This window comes from Haliotis asinina, chromosome 5 (genome assembly GCF_037392515.1).
Source record: "Haliotis asinina isolate JCU_RB_2024 chromosome 5, JCU_Hal_asi_v2, whole genome shotgun sequence".
Classification (NCBI taxonomy): Eukaryota; Metazoa; Mollusca; class Gastropoda; order Lepetellida; family Haliotidae; genus Haliotis; species Haliotis asinina.
Genome location: NC_090284.1, coordinates 67,605,168 through 67,623,548, shown reverse-complemented (window position 1 = coordinate 67,623,548; position 18,381 = coordinate 67,605,168). Strand labels below are relative to the sequence as shown.

At 39.3% G+C, this 18,381-nt stretch overlaps 1 pseudogene; it reads left to right on the top strand.

Annotated features, from left to right (window-relative positions):
• The first annotated feature begins 570 nt into the window (after positions 1–570).
• The window catches only part of LOC137283993 (solute carrier organic anion transporter family member 2A1-like), a 31,890-nt pseudogene continuing 14,079 nt past the window's right edge, over positions 571–18,381 (top strand).

The window sequence follows — 18,381 nt, the reverse complement described above, 5'->3', positions numbered from 1 at the left end:
CTCTCTAGTTCAATGCATGCAGTCCACCCGAGAGGGCACGTAAGTTCCAAAACACATAATCCAGGATCTTTTTAAACGTAGTATTCTTGATATTTTAATTTTGGCTAACATTTCTTACAGTCGCCAGCGGCTGAAGGGATGGTGAGCTAAGGTCCATGCAGGTAGCAAGGGTTCTGCAAGTCGCCATGATCCCTAGTATGCTGATCTACCTTCAGTTGTTGGCAATCTATAGCCCATTTATATGGTATTGTCCTCTATAGTTAAACTGTTTTAGATTTAATTACTAGTCTTAAACGGATATCTGTGATATATACTAGTGGTTTTACTGTTCTCCGTCATCAGGGTTTTAGTTTCTTATTTTCATACATTCTGCAATGTCACTATTACTTGTTCTCGTCACGATATTGCCTACATGACGATAAATATTAACTCAGTCACTAAACAGTTTAAATTTAGATTTAATTACTAGTTTTACATGCATATCTGTGATTATTATTTTACTGTTCTTCGTTAACAGGATGCTATACTCTTTCTTTAACTGTTGTTAATCTCTAAATTGTTTTAGTCACGATGTCGCCGAAATATTGCCAAGGTGAGTTTTAACTCACTCACTCACTAATTAAATGTATGCATCTTCAGTCCAAGGTGCGTGTCACACTGTATATAGGTATATATCTAGTCCTGGGTTCACACCACCACCTCGCGTAGAATACCACATATGTATTCTATGTCACGCTAAGGAGTTTATAGTGTATTGTGTAGTATGTAAATAGTAAAAATATCACTGCTCAGCGTTTCTATTCCACTCAACAGTTGAAGGTTATCGCCTTAACTATCCTCTGAAGGCTTACAGTTACTAGTTTATATCTTTTCACTCACTCACGTCAGACATGTACAACATAGATTTTTTTTACGAAAAGAGCCATCAATGGTCATCGCAAGGTAACTTAATATTGAAACACAAGTACATGTGTCTGCCGCGTACAGGACTCGTTTCTCTGAAACATGAAGAGGAGAATGTGTCTGTGCATTTGATTAAAGACTCACAGGCAACGCCCAGTGCACGTGAAAGGTAAGATATGGATTTGTAATTTTGCTGGACTTCTTTCAATTGTGCATCATTCCAACATCTCAGTGATCGTGTTTTACAGCATGCTGTACAAAAAGACAATGACTATATCCATAGCCCTTTAATGGAGACGATGACACTGGTCACATACGGTGTAAAAATGGCAACTGATATGTGCGTCAAAACGTTTTCCACATCAATAAGAAATCTGCCAAGAGCAAACTCGATTTACGATCCAGGTTATATTGTGAGAATGTGTTGATGACTCAAGACACTGTATGTTGGCAACTGGTTGGTTTGTTGTTTAACGTCGCACTTCGCAATATTCCAGGTATATATGTGGCGGGATTCCGTAAATAACTGAGTCTGAATCAGACATTATAGTGATCTACAGCATGAGTATCAATCTACACAATTGTGATGCGATGTCATGTGTCAACAAAGTCAGCGAGCCTAACCACCCGATTGGGTTAGTCGCTTCTAACGACATGAATCCTCATGGATGTCCTCAGCTGAATACAGATCTAGGGAGCATTTTGAATGGTTTCTAGAAACACACGAAAAGGGACCCTATATCCATGGTTGATAAATGGCCATGGGATAGTGTTACGGTTAACAATTTACCGTGACAAACTTGGGGGCTCGTCCGGGATTCGAAGTTTGAGATGTGCAGAAATTTGCAATAAATCTGACTTCCTCAACTGACTAATTGTCTCATAGTCACGGGACAATACAAACTTCTCAAGTTCAAACACCATTTTGCTGGTTCAACAATTAACTTGTGCAAAATTACAGAAATTTGGAATATATTTCAGAAAAGGCCTCAGATGTCAAATGAATTCAATCCCGGACGAGCCCCCAATTTTGTCACGGTAAATTCTTAACCGTAACAAAATTGGGGGAACGTGACCCATAATATTTACTATTCAAAACACTAAACATTGTGACCCATTAATATTTAATACTGAATTAATAACAAAATATACAGGAAATACACACTCGTAACAATAGTTCTGCAGTAACAGTGGAAACATGTCAACAACCATCCAGTGATATGCCGCTAACGGCCAGATAACTTTAGTATAGAACCTTTTAACATCAAGCATATCCGCAAGGAACAACGCAGTGCTCCAAGCCTTTGTTTGGAGTATGCCGTCTGAATGTTCCTGCACATGGACTCACTTGTGATTTAACATTACCACTGGGACATACTTCTTCACTGTCTTGTATAAATACCACTGATGATCTCTCCCGGTTTAAGAAATTGGATTCATTCAGCATTAACATAAAAAAACACAATAAAATATAATGGCTCCAGTTCAGTTTGGTTACTGGCAATCCCTGTTTGGAAAACACAAACTTACGGTGTGTGTTTTTCATTATAGCCTGACGTAATCTAAGTGTTTCCACAGATTGTTAGAGAGGTGATTAAGTTATCATTTACAGTCGCATCGGAAATATATCAGCCACATCGCGAGGAAATGTTATAAATTTACCATAAATACATGTAAATTATAAACCTGTCTGTCTTCCTGTTTCAGAAATCAGAATGTGCTTTCATAAAAAAAACCAAACAACATCCCAAAGTCTAATGGTTCCAGCTAAATTTGTTTACTGGCAATTCCATATTAGAAAACACAAGCTTACATTATTATTAAATATACCTAGGACTATCATTTTGTTAGACAGGTATCGTTTATCCCACTTGGTACATGTTAATACATTTCTGGGAAAATTACACATTTTTGTTTTCATGAAGTTAAATAAGAAAATCTCCAGTGAAGCACAGTCAGTACCCAGTCAGTTTCAAATTTTCCACTTTGACTTCGGAAAACCTATACCCGTATCAAAGAAACTTATGACAAACGTCTTTATTTCACGTCGTTGTTTCGTTAGTTTGCAACTCGATGTTGACCATTATCATTTCTGATATCGTCAGATGTTGTTCCGGAAACCAGAACCTGATTACATATCACGTTGTAATATAAATTTCCACGTGTCTTTGTTCCTGTAAATGAGTTTTAACGACACTTCTTGTGAACGTCTGAAACCAAAGGAAACACACACACACACACACACACACACACACACACACACACACACACACACACACACACACACAGCAAAGACATGAAAACTGGTAACTGCATGACTGGCCTGTAAATGAGTTTTAACGACACTTCTTGTGAACGTCTGAAACCAAAGGAAACACACACACACACACACACACACACACACACACACATACACACATACACACATACACACACACACACCCTCAGCAAAGACATGAAAACTGGTAACTGCATGACTGTCGCTGGCCTGTTTGTACACTAATGTCTGGCTTCATTATATGTCTAAGCATTGTAATCTAAAATATTAAAACCAAACGGCTTTACCTTTACATCTCCATGAACAAAACATGTGCAACACAGGGTGCTGATATATCAACGTTCACTGTGTCAGTACGGAACCGGGAGGATAAATCTTGCGAGGTAAAATGCTCAAGTGAAAAATGCAATATCTGGGTCAAAAGTTTGCTTTTTCGAACAATGTCAGACCTCAGTTTGATGTAGTACATATGGAAATCATATTTTGAAAGTTAATGTGAAGACATATGTTCAGACACGTGCTCAGACACGTGTTCTCACTATGGTTAAATCACAGCTGCTGTAAGAAACATTATTTTTTTGCAATTTTTTGGAATCACCAACAGTAGCATAGGATGCATGCAATGGGTCGCTCCCTGTTTTCAGTCTTGCTTGTATAATACTTTGCAGTTCAGAAATAACTCACCTGTATCTCCTTCAGCTGACAGTAGTCAGGCAGTAGATATTCCTCACAACGGTATGAGTGGCAGCGCCATGACTGAGTCTGGAGGACGTCGACAGCGGTGTTACCACAACATCCTCTGGTTCACTGCCGTGTTTAGTATATCGTCACTGGTGCTGGAGGCAATCAAGTCTTACACGTCATCACAGATCACATCCCTGGAGAAACAGTTTGGACTCAGCAGTACAAAAAGTGGCCTCCTTCTGAGCTGCAACGAAATCGGTTATCTTTCAGGTATTTTCTTCTTCAGCCATTTCTGGGCTTTATACCTAGGATCCTGTCCTGTACGGTGGCTTTGTTTGGTATTGCTTGTTCCATGTCGGGCCTCTTACACGTCATGGATCCTGTATCCCTCCCTACTTTAGAGGATCTTGTCTCCAACTATTCATCTGAACAAACAGCGAGACTATGTCATGATTCCATGCAGGAACATGAACGATGTCTAGCCACGGAGGACCAAGCGATTGACAATGGACGTTGGATGTACAATGTGCTTGCCGTGCTGATGGTGTTACAAGGAGTGGGTAAATCCCCACGCTTTTCCCTTGGTCTACCGTACATTGAAAATAATTCCCGCGACAAACAGCAGTCGAGTTTACTGACAGGTACGTTTTGATTCATTATGCAATACAGACAAAACATCGTTCTTTGCAATGTGGAAGATATTTTATGTAGTTATCGAAATATAACCTTTCGGCGAGTTTAGTTTTACACCGCACTCAGCAATATTCCAGTTGTAGTAGTGTTTGTAGTGGAAGGACCGAATGTAGTGGAAATATTGTGTGTAGTGGAAGTAGCGTGTGTAGCGAAACATTGTGAGTGAGTGAGTTAATATTTAACGTCACATCGGCAATATCTCAGTCATATCGTGACGAGAACATTTAATACTGAAATGAAGTATATATATCTATTATAAAACCTGTCAACGAAGGACAGTAAAACAACTAGAATATCACAGATGAGAATATAAAACTAGTAACTATACCTAAAACAATTTATCTATAGAGGACCATACAAGATAAAAATGGGCTATAGATTGCTAACAACTGAAGGTAGATCACCATACCTAGGGACCATGGGGACTTACAGTACATTTGCTACCTGCATGGACCCTAGCTGGATTTACATCATCCCCTCAGCCATCAGCAATTTTGGAAATCTAGCCATGCAAATAAAACGACACTTATGCTACGATTAAAAACGTGAAAGTTTGAATTTACTTTGAATGTTTGTGGACTTACGTACCCTCTCAGGGGGACAATAGTTTTACAGTACTTCAACCCCCTTTGAGGATACAGCCACTAACAAGCACAGTTACCAATTTAAACTTCCAATAATAAAATATTTATCTATTTACAATTCTGTCAATAAATCTAATTCTTTTAAAAATGCAATAATTAAATGAGAGCTTGTATTATTAAAAAGATCCTTCAGAGTTTGTGAATGAAAATACTGATCCCTTGTGATGGAATACTCAACACAGTCAAGCAGGATATGCTTGACTGTGATTCTTCCATCACAAGGGATACAAAACGGAGGATCCTCACCTTTAAGCAAATATTTATGTGTATATCTTGTGTGGCCAATACGACATCGTCGCACGATGACCTCCTCAACTCTGGACTGACAACCCAAGTAGGTGTAGCCAATATACGGTTGTATTTCATGTAATTTATTAATACCTACTTGAGTGTCCCACTTCTTCTGCATCAGATCACGGATATACGTTCTAATGCAAGCTTTGTAATCTGAATATGGAAGAAGAAGTGGTGTCACAGATTTGTTGAGTGCTGCCTTGGCAGCAAGATCAGCCATCACATTCCCAGAAATACCTACGTGACTGGGTAACCAACAAAAGACGATGTCGTATTGGCCAGTAGCAAGAGTATTATACAGTTCAATAATTTCTATTAAAAGTGGATGTTTACAAGAAAGATTTTTAATAGCCTGAAGGCAAGAAAGAGAGTCGGAATATATTATATACTGTTTACGTTTCGGGTGTCTTTGAATATATTTGAGAGCTGTTAATATGGCGTTAGCGTCTGCTGTAAAAATAGAACTATTATCTGGTAATCTAGAAGATATTGTTCTGGATCCAATGACAGTAGCGCAAGCAACTGCATCACCATCCTTGGACCCATCTGTAAATAAGGATTTGTAATTGTTATATGTATGTTTCAGTTGATTATATTCTTGTTTATACTGTAATTCATTCGTTTCTGATTTTTTAAATGTAGTTAATGTTAGGTCAACATGTGGTCTAACCAACTGCCAAGGGGGAGAGGAAAGAAGACGGAAAGGAGCTATATTGTCCAGTTCAATACCAGCAGCAGCAATTAACGGCTTTATTCTGAGCCCAAGAGGTGGAACAAGAGAAGACTTTTTGCTATAAAAATCGTCATAAAGAGGATTGAAGACACAGTTATATGCAGGGTTAGATTCGTTAGAGTATAGTTTTGTGATATATTGTAAAGATAATTTAATACGGCGTTGTGCAAGAGATGGTTCATCGGCCTCAACGTAAAGACTGTCAATAGGTGAAGTTCTGAAGGACCCAAGACAAAGTCTTAGACCTTGGTGATGGACAGGATCAAGAAGTTTAAGATTGCTTTTGCAGGCTCCACCATAGACGATGGAGCCATAATCAAGTTTAGAACGAACGAGTGATCGATATAGATGGAGAAGGGTAGCTTGATCCCCTCCCCATTTTGAATTTGAAACAACTTTCAACAAGTCAAGTGCTTTCAGGCATTTAGTTTTAAGAGATTTAATATGTGGTAAAAAAGTTAAATGTGAATCAAAGATTAGACCCAAAAATTTGGCCTGCTTCACAACTTTAATGGGCGTCCCATCTAGAGACAGTTCAGGGTCTTTATGTGGTTTGTATTTACGACAAAAATGTATGCAGTTAGTTTTCGATTTGGAAAATTTAAAGCCGTTTTCAAGACACCATTTATTTATTTTGTTTAAACATAACTGCAATTGCCGTTCAATGGTATGCATATTTTTACCACGACAAGAAATATTAAAATCATCCACAAATAACGATCCATCAATTGAATCGTTTAAAACTTTTGATAAACTGTTGATCTTGATGCTAAAAAGAGTGACAGACAAAATACTGCTTTGTGGAACACCCTGATCCTGATTGTAATGATCAGACAGGGTAGAACCCACACGGACCTGGAATTGTCTGTCGTTTAAAAAGTTGGCAATAAATTGAGGCAAACGACCTCGCAAACCAAAGTCATGTAAATCCTTCAAAATTCCATGTTTCCATGTTGTGTCATATGCTTTTTCAAGATCAAAAAAGATAGACACAGCATGTTGTTTATTAATTAGTGCGTTTTTCACAAATGATTCCAGTCGCACTAAGTGATCGACAGTACTTCTGTTTTTACGGAAACCACACTGTATATCTGTGATAAGATTATTAGTTTCCAAGTACCAAACAAGTCGATTGTTTATCATGCGTTCCATGGTCTTGCAAACACAGCTAGTTAGTGAAATAGGTCGATAATTGGACGGATCCGTATCATCACGTCCAGGTTTAGGTATTGGTACTACTATGGCGTCACGCCATGATGGAGGAAAGTTACCCGATGTCCAAATATAATCAAAAATATTTAGAAGAGTTTCTAGGCAGGATTCCGGTAAGTGCTTCAGGAGTTGATAATGTATGTTATCAGCTCCTGTAGCAGTGTCATGAGCTTGATCAAGAGCAGTATGGAGTTCATGAATAGAAAACGTTTCATTATAATCTTCCCCATTATCAGAATTGAAAATAATAGTTTTCTTTTCTTCTTGTTTTTGATATTGCTGGAATTTTGGAACATAATTTGAAGAGGAAGAGTGTTCAGCAAGGGTTTCACCTAGTTTATTAGCAATATCTGATTTATCAGTAAGCAATTGATCTCTATGTTTAAGATGATGGACAGTAGATTTAGTACCTTTACCTTTGATTTTCTGGACCATGTTCCATACCTTGGACATGGGTGTCCGAGAATTTATTTTGGACACATAATTTTGCCAAGATTGGCGTTTGTTTTGTGTAAAAGTACGCCGTGCTTTAGCATTTAAAATTTTAAATTTATTTAAATTATGCATCATAGGATGGCGACGGAAATAATGTTCTGCTTTTTTCATTGCCTTCCTAGCTTGTTTGCACTCATCGTTGAACCATGGTTTTCTTATGTGTGGAACTACAGAGGAATTTGGTATACAATCATCAGCTTTGGAATTCAGTTCATCAGGAAAAGATTTAATAGCATCAAGAACGTCAATAAAACGTTCGGGTTTAAGTTTTTCAGCACACAGTGTTTCATATAAAGCCCAGTTAGCCTTTTAAAATTCCGCCTTGATGATGGAGGAACATCAGATGGAGTTACAGCTTTTAATATAGTAGGAAAATGGTCACTTCCACACAGGTCTGACCATTCGAATTCATTTAATAGTTCGGAATTTGTCAATGACAAGTCGAGAGCAGAATAAGTCCCTGTACCAGGGTGTAAATATGTGTTTGAACCATCATTATAAATACATAAGTCATTGTCGGAACAAAAGTCCTCCAACAACTTACCTTTAGTGTTTGTATTTACACCACCCCAGAGTGGGTTATGGCCATTTAAATCTCCCATTATAATACAGGGCTTCGGGAGTTGGTCATATAGAGCTTGGAGATCGGTTTTAGCAAACGTCGAAGACGGCGAAATATAAAGAGAGCATAGCGTAAACGCTACATGTAAAGTAATTCTCACACCAACAGCTTGCATATTAGTATTAAGTGAAACAGGGCTTTGAATAACGTTTTGTCTGACTAGAATGGATGACCCGCCAGTGGCTCTATCACCCGGAGGTGAAAAAGAATGATATGCATTAAAATGACGAAGGTCAAATGTATCTGTTTGTTTTAAATATGTCTCTTGGAGACATAACGCTGAAGGTGTGAAATCTTGGACTAATAGCTGTAATTCATGTAAATTTGTCCTCAATCCTCTGCAGTTCCACTGTACAATATTATTGGAATAAACTATCTTTTGGGGGGATTTATTGGGGATCTACCCCGCACTCTTTTGGAGGGCGACAAGCTATGTGCCCTAGAATGGACGTTTTCAGAAACGTCCATATCTTCAAGAGACCCATATTTATTGTACAATTGAATTTTATTTTGTGACCCCTTAGGAGCTCTGCTACTGTGTTCTTTTAAAGCATCAGGCTTTGGCTTTGGTTTACTTTTCACCGTTTGTTGACTATCAGATGTTGATTGAGACCTTGAATGTGACTGAGATGATGATGATTTGTGATCAGAAGACGACTTTGAGGTACTAGGGAGTGGTTCCTCAGTCTGTGATGATATAGCAGGATACAAAGCTGTGGAGAATCGCAATTTACCCAAGTCAAGATAGTTTGGCAGCCTGTGGATGATTTTGTTATTTTAGAGCGTGACTCCAATGTTGTTTTTGCTACTGCAGCATAGCTTTCTGGAAGATCAGATCTTTTTACTATATTTTTGGCCTCAGAAAAAGAGATATTTTGAGTGAATTTGATTCTATTTATTTCCATTTGTTCTTTCCAAACAGGACATTGTTTAGAAAATGAGGAATGGTCGCCTGAGCAGTTGGTGCATTTTTTAAAATCACAGGTACAATCTTCCGTTGTGTGTGTCTTCTCACCACAGTGGGCACACACAACGGACAATGTACAAGTATTTACACCATGGCCGTACTTCTGACATTTAAAACACCTGAGCGGGTTCGGAATGTACACGTCAACCTTGATGTTGCAGTAACCAGCCTTCAATGATTTTGGAGCTGTCTGAGATGAAAAGGAGAACAGATAAGTATTGGTTGGAACACTTTCATTGTTTTTGCGGACTGAAAAGCGTTTGACGTCGAGCACACCTTGATCTTTCATTTCAGTCATGATGTCAAGTTCTGTCATGTCAGAAAACAACCGATCACGGTCTCTGATGATTCCTTTGCTCGTGTTTAACGTCTTATGAGCAGATACGGTAACAGGAATTCCAACAAACGATTCTATGCTCATCAAATTGACTGACTGCTGCCGTTTCCCACACTCAACCTGCAGTGCACCTGAACGTAGCCGTTTAATGTTCTTAACTTCCCCGGCAATACCTTGAATAAATTTGGCAACTGCGAACGGGTTCAATTTTAGAGGCGTTTTATCAGCAGATTCGATCACAAGAAAGCGTGGCCAAAACTCAATTGATCTGGACGGTCGAAGGTCATTATCATCAACATCATTTTCAAGAGGACGTTTGGTTTTTTTGTGGGGATTTCATAAGCCATATTTAGGGTTTAGATTTCATCATCCGAGCTCCCCACCCACCACGGAGTATCACAAGGACAATGGTAAAAACAAGCGGATCTCGAGCTTGCAGCACCAAGGATACCCGGATGATATACTCCAGCAGAGAAATTAAAAGATTAATAGTTCCACCAGATTGGCCCATGAGCCACCGCCTTCTGGCATACGACTCTAGGCAAAAACAAACAACATTAAGATCAAAACATTCGCCAAGTCTTTAGACATGTTATAATTTCGTAATTTTCTCACAACAGTAAACAAATGTAGCACAGGGCTTGGCGTGACCAGCCGATTGGTCGAACCGGACCTATTCGACCACCCGTCTAGGCGAAGTCAGGGCCAAAGTGGTGTATTGAGCAACAGGAACACGATTGCAGGCCCCTATTGCCCTCAACCACCAGGATCCCCTCCTCCGCCGACACAGGCCGCAACCCACGGCAAACGGGTTGGTGGACCAAATAACCCCCCGGGTCCACTACGGGGGTGTCGGCGAGCTCTTAGCGTGACCCAGCACCCACCACGAGGAGGTGGCTCGCCACGGGTGCCCGAAACATTGTGTGTGGTGGCAGTAGTGTGTAAATCGAAAGTAGTTTGGGTAGTGGGAGTAGTGTGTGTAGTGGGAGTAGTGTGTGTAGCTGAAGTAGTGTGTATAGTGGAAGTAGAGTGTGTGTGGTGGAAGTAGCGTGTGTAGCGGACACTGTGTGTAGTGAAAGTAGTGTGTGTAGTGGAAGTAGTGTGTGTTGTGGAAAAGTGTGTGAAGTGAAGTAGTGTGTGTGGTGTGAGTAGTGTTTTGTGTTAGGGAAGGAGGAGTGTCCACAGCGAAAGTGTTGTAGGCAGTGAAAGGGGTGTGAATAGGAAAAGGAGTGTGCGTAGCGGAAGAAGTGTGAAAAGGTATTGTTAGTTGTGGGAAAGGAAAACCGAAAGGATTGTGGGAAGCAGAAGGAATGTTTATAGCGAAAGGTCTGTGTGTAGCGGAAGGAAATGAGTATCGGAAGAAGTGCGAAAAGTGATAGGATTGTGTGTAGTGAAGGATTTTGTGTAGGGGAAGGAGTGAGCGTAGTGGAAATAGTTTACTTATGTACTGACAAGTTTGTATTCGTGGTCTTGTAGGCATCACCATGGCAATAGCTTACCTTGGACCAGCTGTTGCGCTCGGTCTTGGTGGATGGCTCAGTGACATTCCTATTGATCTAAGCGGTTGGTTATGTGCTTGCATTAATTAGTGAATATTAACTGTATTCATCGTTTACACAAAAGCATTTTAAACGGAATACCAACTCACAACTTTTTTTTCAAATCAAAGTTTGCATTCAGATGACTTACTTTTTGTCTTACATTATTGGAATCTATTTTCTTTACGCCATATGAGCACAACACGTTTTCATGAAACACATACTAGTTGTATGGTTTTTGTTTCAAGAGACCCAGTTCGACAGCACTCACCCCCAGTGGATAGGGGCATGGTGGATTGGGTACCTGATGTTTGGATGTGCTGCCCTCTTTCTTGCTGTACCCCTAGGAGTGAGTGAGTTAAAATTTAACGTCACATCGGCAATATTTCAGCCATATCGTGACGAGAACATTTCTATATTGAAATGAAATATGTATACATTATAAACACCTGTCGTCAAAGGACAGTAAAACAACTAGAATATCACAGTTACAATTAAAACTAGTGTTGAGAGTTAAAACAAATACCACTATTTGGACAATACAATATAAAATACGGGCTGTAGATCGCCAACAACTGAAGGTAGATCACCATACTAGGGACCATGGGGACTTACATTACTTTTGCTACCTGCATGGACCCTAGCTGGATTTACACCATCCCCTCAGCCGTTGGTGATTGTAGGAAAATGTAGCCGAAATTTAAAATGACAAAAATACTACGATTAAAAAATTGGTCAGTTTAGATTTCACTTTGAAAGTTTTGGGACTTACGTATCCTCTCAGGGGGACAATAATTTTACGCTACTTTAACCCCCTTTGAGGGTACAGCCACTAACAATCGCAGGTGACAATTCTTACCACCATGGTTAAAATATCAGCTTTCTATTAACAAAACACATTATTCAAAATTTATGTAATAATTCTATTTCCTTTAAAAATTCAATGATTAAATGATAATTAACATTAAAAAGATCCTTCATTGTTTTGACATGAAAATATTTCTCCCTTGTGATGGCAAAATCAATACAGTCAAGCAGGATATGCTTGACCGTGATTCCTTCATCACAAGGGATACAAAACGGAGGATCCTCACCTTGAAGTATATATTCGTGAGTGTATCTAGTATGGTGAATGCGACTTCCTCACATAACAACCTCCTCAAATCTGGACTGACAACCGAAGTAGGTGTAACCAATATACGGTTTTATTTCATGTAATTTATTAACACCCACTTGGGTGTCCCACGTCTTCTGCATTAGATCACGGATATAAGATCTAATTGTAGCTTTATAGTCTGAGTATGGAATCAGAAGTGGTGTCACAGATTTGTTGAGTGCTGCCTTAGCAGCAAGATCGACCATTTTGTTGCCAGAAATGCCAACGTGGCTTGGTAACCAACAAAATACGATGTCGCATTGGCCAGTAGCAAGATCATTATATAACTCCATAATTTCTATTAAAAGTGGATGTGTACATGATAGGTTTTTAAGAGCCTGAAGGCAAGAAAGAGAGTCGGAATAGATTATGTACTGTTTATGTCTAGGATGTCTGTGAATATATTTAAGAGCCGTTAATATGGCGTTAGCGTCTGCAGTAAAAATTGAACTATTATCTGGTAATCTAGATGATATTGTTCTGGATCCAATGACAGTGGCACAAGCCACTGCGCCACCATCCTTGGACCCATCTGTAAATAAGGATTTATAATTGCTATATTTATGTTGTAATTGATTATATTCTTGTTTGTATTGTAATTCATTAGTTTCTGATTTTTTAAATGTCGTTAATGTTAGGTCGACTTGTGGCCTAACCAACTGCCAAGGAGGAGAAGAAAGAAGACGGGACGGAGCTATATTTTCCAGCTCAATGCCGGCCGAAGAAAGAAAGGGTTTAATTCTGTGCCCGAGCGGTGGAACAAGAGAAGGCTTTTTGTTATACAAGTCATCGTAGAGAGGATTAAAAACACAGTTATATGCAGGGTTAGTTTTGTTAGAGAATAGCTTTGTTATATATTGTAAAGATAAGTTTAGACGGCGGTGTGTAAGAGATGGTTCATCGGCTTCAATATATAGACTGTGAACAGGAGAGGTTCTAAAGGACCCAAGACAAAGTCTTAGACCTTGATGATGAACAGAATGTAATAATTTTAAGTTGCTTTTGCAGGCTCCACCATACACGATGGAGCCATAATCAAGTTTAGAACGGACAAGTGATCGATATAGATGGAGGAGGGTAGTCTGGTCACCTCCCCACTTTGAATTAGACACGACTTTTAATAAATCAAGTGCCTTCAGGCATTTAGTTTTCAGGGATTTGATATGCGGAAGAAAAGTGAAATGCGAGTCGAAAATCAGACCTAAGAACCTGGCCTCCTTGACTACTTTGATGGGAGTGCCATTTAAGAACAGTTCAGGGTCCTTATGTTGTTTGTATTTACGACAAAAATGTATGCAACTAGTTTTTGATTTAGAAAATTTAAAACCGTTTTCAAGACACCACTTATCTATTTTGTTTAAACATAACTGCAGTTGACGGTCCATGGTATGCATATTTTTCCCACGACAAGAAATGTTAAAATCATCCACAAAAAGTGATCCATCAATTGAATCATTTAAAACCTTTGATAAACTGTTGATTTTAATACTAAATAATGTGACAGACAAAATACTACCTTGTGGGACACCTTGATCCTGACTGTAATGATCAGACAGGGTAGAACCCACTCTAACTTGAAATTGCCTGTCATTTAAAAAGTTGGATATAAATTGCGGCAAACGGCCTCGTAATCCAAGGTCATGTAAATCTTTCAAAATCCCATGTTTCCATGTCGAGTCATACGCTTTTTCTAAATCAAAAAAGATTGACACTGCATGTTGCTTATTAATTATGGCATTCTTAACAAACGATTCCAAACGCACTAGATGATCAATAGTACTTCTGTTTTTACGGAAACCACATTGTATATCTGTTATGAGGCTATTGGTTTCCAAGTACCAAACAAGTCGATTATTTATCATGCGTTCCATGGTCTTGCAAACACAGCTAGTTAATGATATGGGCCTATAATTGGAAGGATCAGTATGATCACGCCCAGGTTTGGGGATGGGAACAACTATAGCATCACGCCATGACGAAGGGAAAGTTCCAGTTGTCCAAATGTCATCAAAAATTTGTAAGAGTGTCTCCAAACATGATTCCGGTAAGTGTTTCAGGAGTTGATAATGGATGTTATCAGCTCCAGGAGCAGAGTCGTTGGCCTGATCAAAAGCAGTATGGAGCTCATCAATAGAAAATACCTCATTGTAATCTTCCCCATTATCTGAATTGAAATTAACAGATTTCTTTTTTTTGGTACTTTTGGAATTTAGGGTCATAATTGGACGAAGAAGAATGTTTTGCTAAAGTTTCACCAAGTTTATTTGCAATTTCGTTTCTACCAGTTAACAACTGGTTTCCGTCTTTAAGATGATGAATGCTACATTTGGAACCCTTCCCTTTGATTTTTTGGATCTTATTCCAGACCGTAGATATTGGCGTACGTGAATTAATGTTTGATACATAATTTTGCCAAGATTGGCGTTTACTTTGTTTAAAAGTACGCCGTGCTTTGGCATTTAAAATTTTAAATCTATTCAAATTATGCACCATGGGGTGTCTACGGAAATAGTGCTCTGCCTTTTTCCGTTCTCTTCTAGCTTGTTTGCATGTATCGTTAAACCATGGTTTTCGAATATGTGGAATTGAAGAGGACCTTGGTATACACTCGTCAGCAATGAGAGTTACTTCATCAGAGAAACTTTTTAAGGCATCAGGAACATTACAGAAATTTTCCGGTGTAAGTTTGTCAACACACAGCGTTTCGTATAAAGACCAGTTTGCCTTTTTGAAATTCCATCTCGATAACGGAGAGACATCAGATGGGGCTACAGGTGTCAGTAGTGTTGGGAAATGGTCACTACCACAGAGGTCATCATGGACTGACCATTCAAATTCGTTTAGTAAGTGTGAATCAGTAATTGACATGTCAAGGGCTGAATATGTTCCTGTGCCAGGATGTAAGTATGTATTGGAACCATCATTAAAAATGCATAAATCGTTATTTGAAATAAAATCCTCCAGCAATTTACCTTTGGCGTTTGTGGTTGAACCACCCCAGAGTGGGCTGTGGGCATTTAGATCACCCATAATAATACAGGGTTTAGGAAGTTCATTGTAGAGGGCTTGTAAATCAGCTAGTTGAAGAGTTGAAGATGGTGGGATATACAGAGAGCATAATGTAAAAGCAACATGCAAAGTAAGTCGCACTGCAACAGCCTGAAGATTAGTTTTGAGCATGACATGGCTGTGAATAACATCCTGTTTAACAAGGATGGAAGATCCTCCATTTGCCCTCACTCCCGGTGGTGAAAAAGTGTGTACCCCTAGGCTGCTTTCCAAGGCACATAGAGAAATCAACGGTTAAAGATATCGACACGACCAAGTCTCTGAAAAAGGACATAGTTGGTGAGTCTCTGTTGCACCTTACCGGATGTCATGGTGTGATACCGTGTATCAAGCTTGTAATTACTCCTTTACAATTTTCGTTTAATTACTCATTTAACATTTTCGTTCTGATGTTATACTCTCTTCAGAAAAAAGAAACGCATAGGTGGTTTTGAGAATGTTGGACAAATGTAACTGTGGTGAATCAATACAATTATACCAATTCTTCCGCCCAAAAAATCATGGAAAGTACAATAAACGTGCAAGTAGGAGAAGAAGCATGCAATATTGGTCAACTATTCGTTTTTGCCTGGAAAAGAGGAAATCATCCTGCCACAACTGAGTGCCGCCAATCGAAACATCGTCACTGGCATTGAAGCCGGGCAGTCGCCGTCTGCAGTTAACGATTTCATTTCTTCTTCACCAGCGAAATGAAAGACAGAGTGTTTACCGTCGGAGAACTTTTTTCTCTTCACCACATTCGACAGGTCGACAGGTTCGATTTGGACATTGACATGGTGTGGAGAGAGGTATCCAGCACACAAAGATCTGATTTAGTGGTGGTTTAGGGTAAATTTGACACTACATAGATACATGAGTGAAGTCCCTGGACGTCACATGCTTCCGATTATGGACTAACAGAGGTGTTATTCCAGTATGACAATGCTACTTCACATGCAACACGCGGCACGGTCCGCTACCGTGTCAATTCTAAAGTGAATGTCTTGCCATCCTCAGATGTAAACCCAATAGAACAAATACACGATAAACGTCAACGTCAAAACATGCCACTTCCACACCTGTGTGGGGAAGAATTCCACAAGAATAGTGCCGAGCAGCAACTCATACCAATGATGATCATTCAAAGTATTGACTTTGACGTCATCTTGTTGACCCAAGAAAACAAACACAGAAATAGTGATTGTTGTTGTGTTGTTGTCGACTTCTTTGTCTATAGATGGCTTATGCGTTTCTTTCTTCTGTTGTTTTGATGTGTATTAAAGGGGCGCTGTTGGTTAAAAACATGTCAACGAGGATACTTGCCTAGCGCAAATTTCATGATGTTTAGCACGGACCATGTGTTATATTAGGGATTACACTTTCTCAGTAAAGTAAAAATTCAAATACTTTTCGAGGTGAGTCCCATGCGGAATTTGCGCCCACACCCTTAGAGTCAGGTACCTAATCGCCAGCACACAAAGTCACCCGCTCAGCCACCGCGACTTCCACAAACATGAAAGTCGAACAAAGGTAGTGTAGACTGCGGACTTTGTGTACCCCTCTGATCGGTCTTAATTGGCACGGCTCCCACGGCCGAAAGCTGTGGATACAAAATGCCATTTAGAAAGTGGTCAAATGTATCACATGTTATATTTGGGATTACACTTTCTTAGTAAGGTACCCTCTTACATCTAGATCGATCACTGGTCCGTCACCAGTGTCTACGACTTTGTCTTGGGTCGTTCAGAACTTCACCTATTGACAGACTCTACGTTGAAGTCCGATGAAGCATCTCTTACACAACGCCGTATAAAACTGACTTTACAATATATTACCAAATTATACTCTTATGAGGATAACCCTGCCCATAACCATGTGTTTAATCCGCTTTATGAGGGTTTATACAACAGGAAATCTTCTCTCTAGGGCATTGAGCCGGAGAATATAGCTCCTTCCCGACTTCTTTCTTCTCCTACTTGGCAGATGGTTAGGCCACAAATCGACCTAACATTAACTGCATTTAGAAAAAACAGAAACTAATGAATTACAATATAAACAAGAATATAATCAATTAAAAAATACATATAACAATTACAAATCTTTATTTAAAGATGGGTATAAGGACGGTGGCGCAGTGGCTGGCTTATGCCACTGTCATTGGATCCAGAACAATATATATTCTAGATTACCGGATAGCAGCTCTGTTCTCACAGCTGAAGCTAACGTCATATTAACGGCTCTTAAATATATTCAAAGACACTCAAAACATAAACAATATATGATCTATTCAGATTCTCTGTCTTGCCTTCACGTAAACATCCCATTTTAATAGAAATCATTGCATTGTGTAATGATCTTGCTACTGGCCAATACTACATCGTCTTTTGTTGGTTACCAAACCACGTTGGCATTTCTGGGAATACAACGGCCGATCTTGCTGCCAAGGCAGCACGAAACAAATCTGTGACACCACCTCTTATACCAAACACAGATTATAAAGCAGGCATTAGATCTTACATCCGTGATCTGATGCAAACGAAGTGGGACACCAAAGTAGGTAGTCATAAATTACATGCTATAAAACCCTATTTTGGCTACACTTACTTGGGTTGTGAGTCCAAATTTAAAGACACGACGTCCCATTGGCCACACACGATATACACATGAATATTTGCTTAAAGGTGAAGATCCTCCGTTTTGTATCCCTTGTGATGAAAGAATCACGGTCAAGCATATCTTGCGAGACTGTCTTGAATATTCCATCACAAGGAATACAT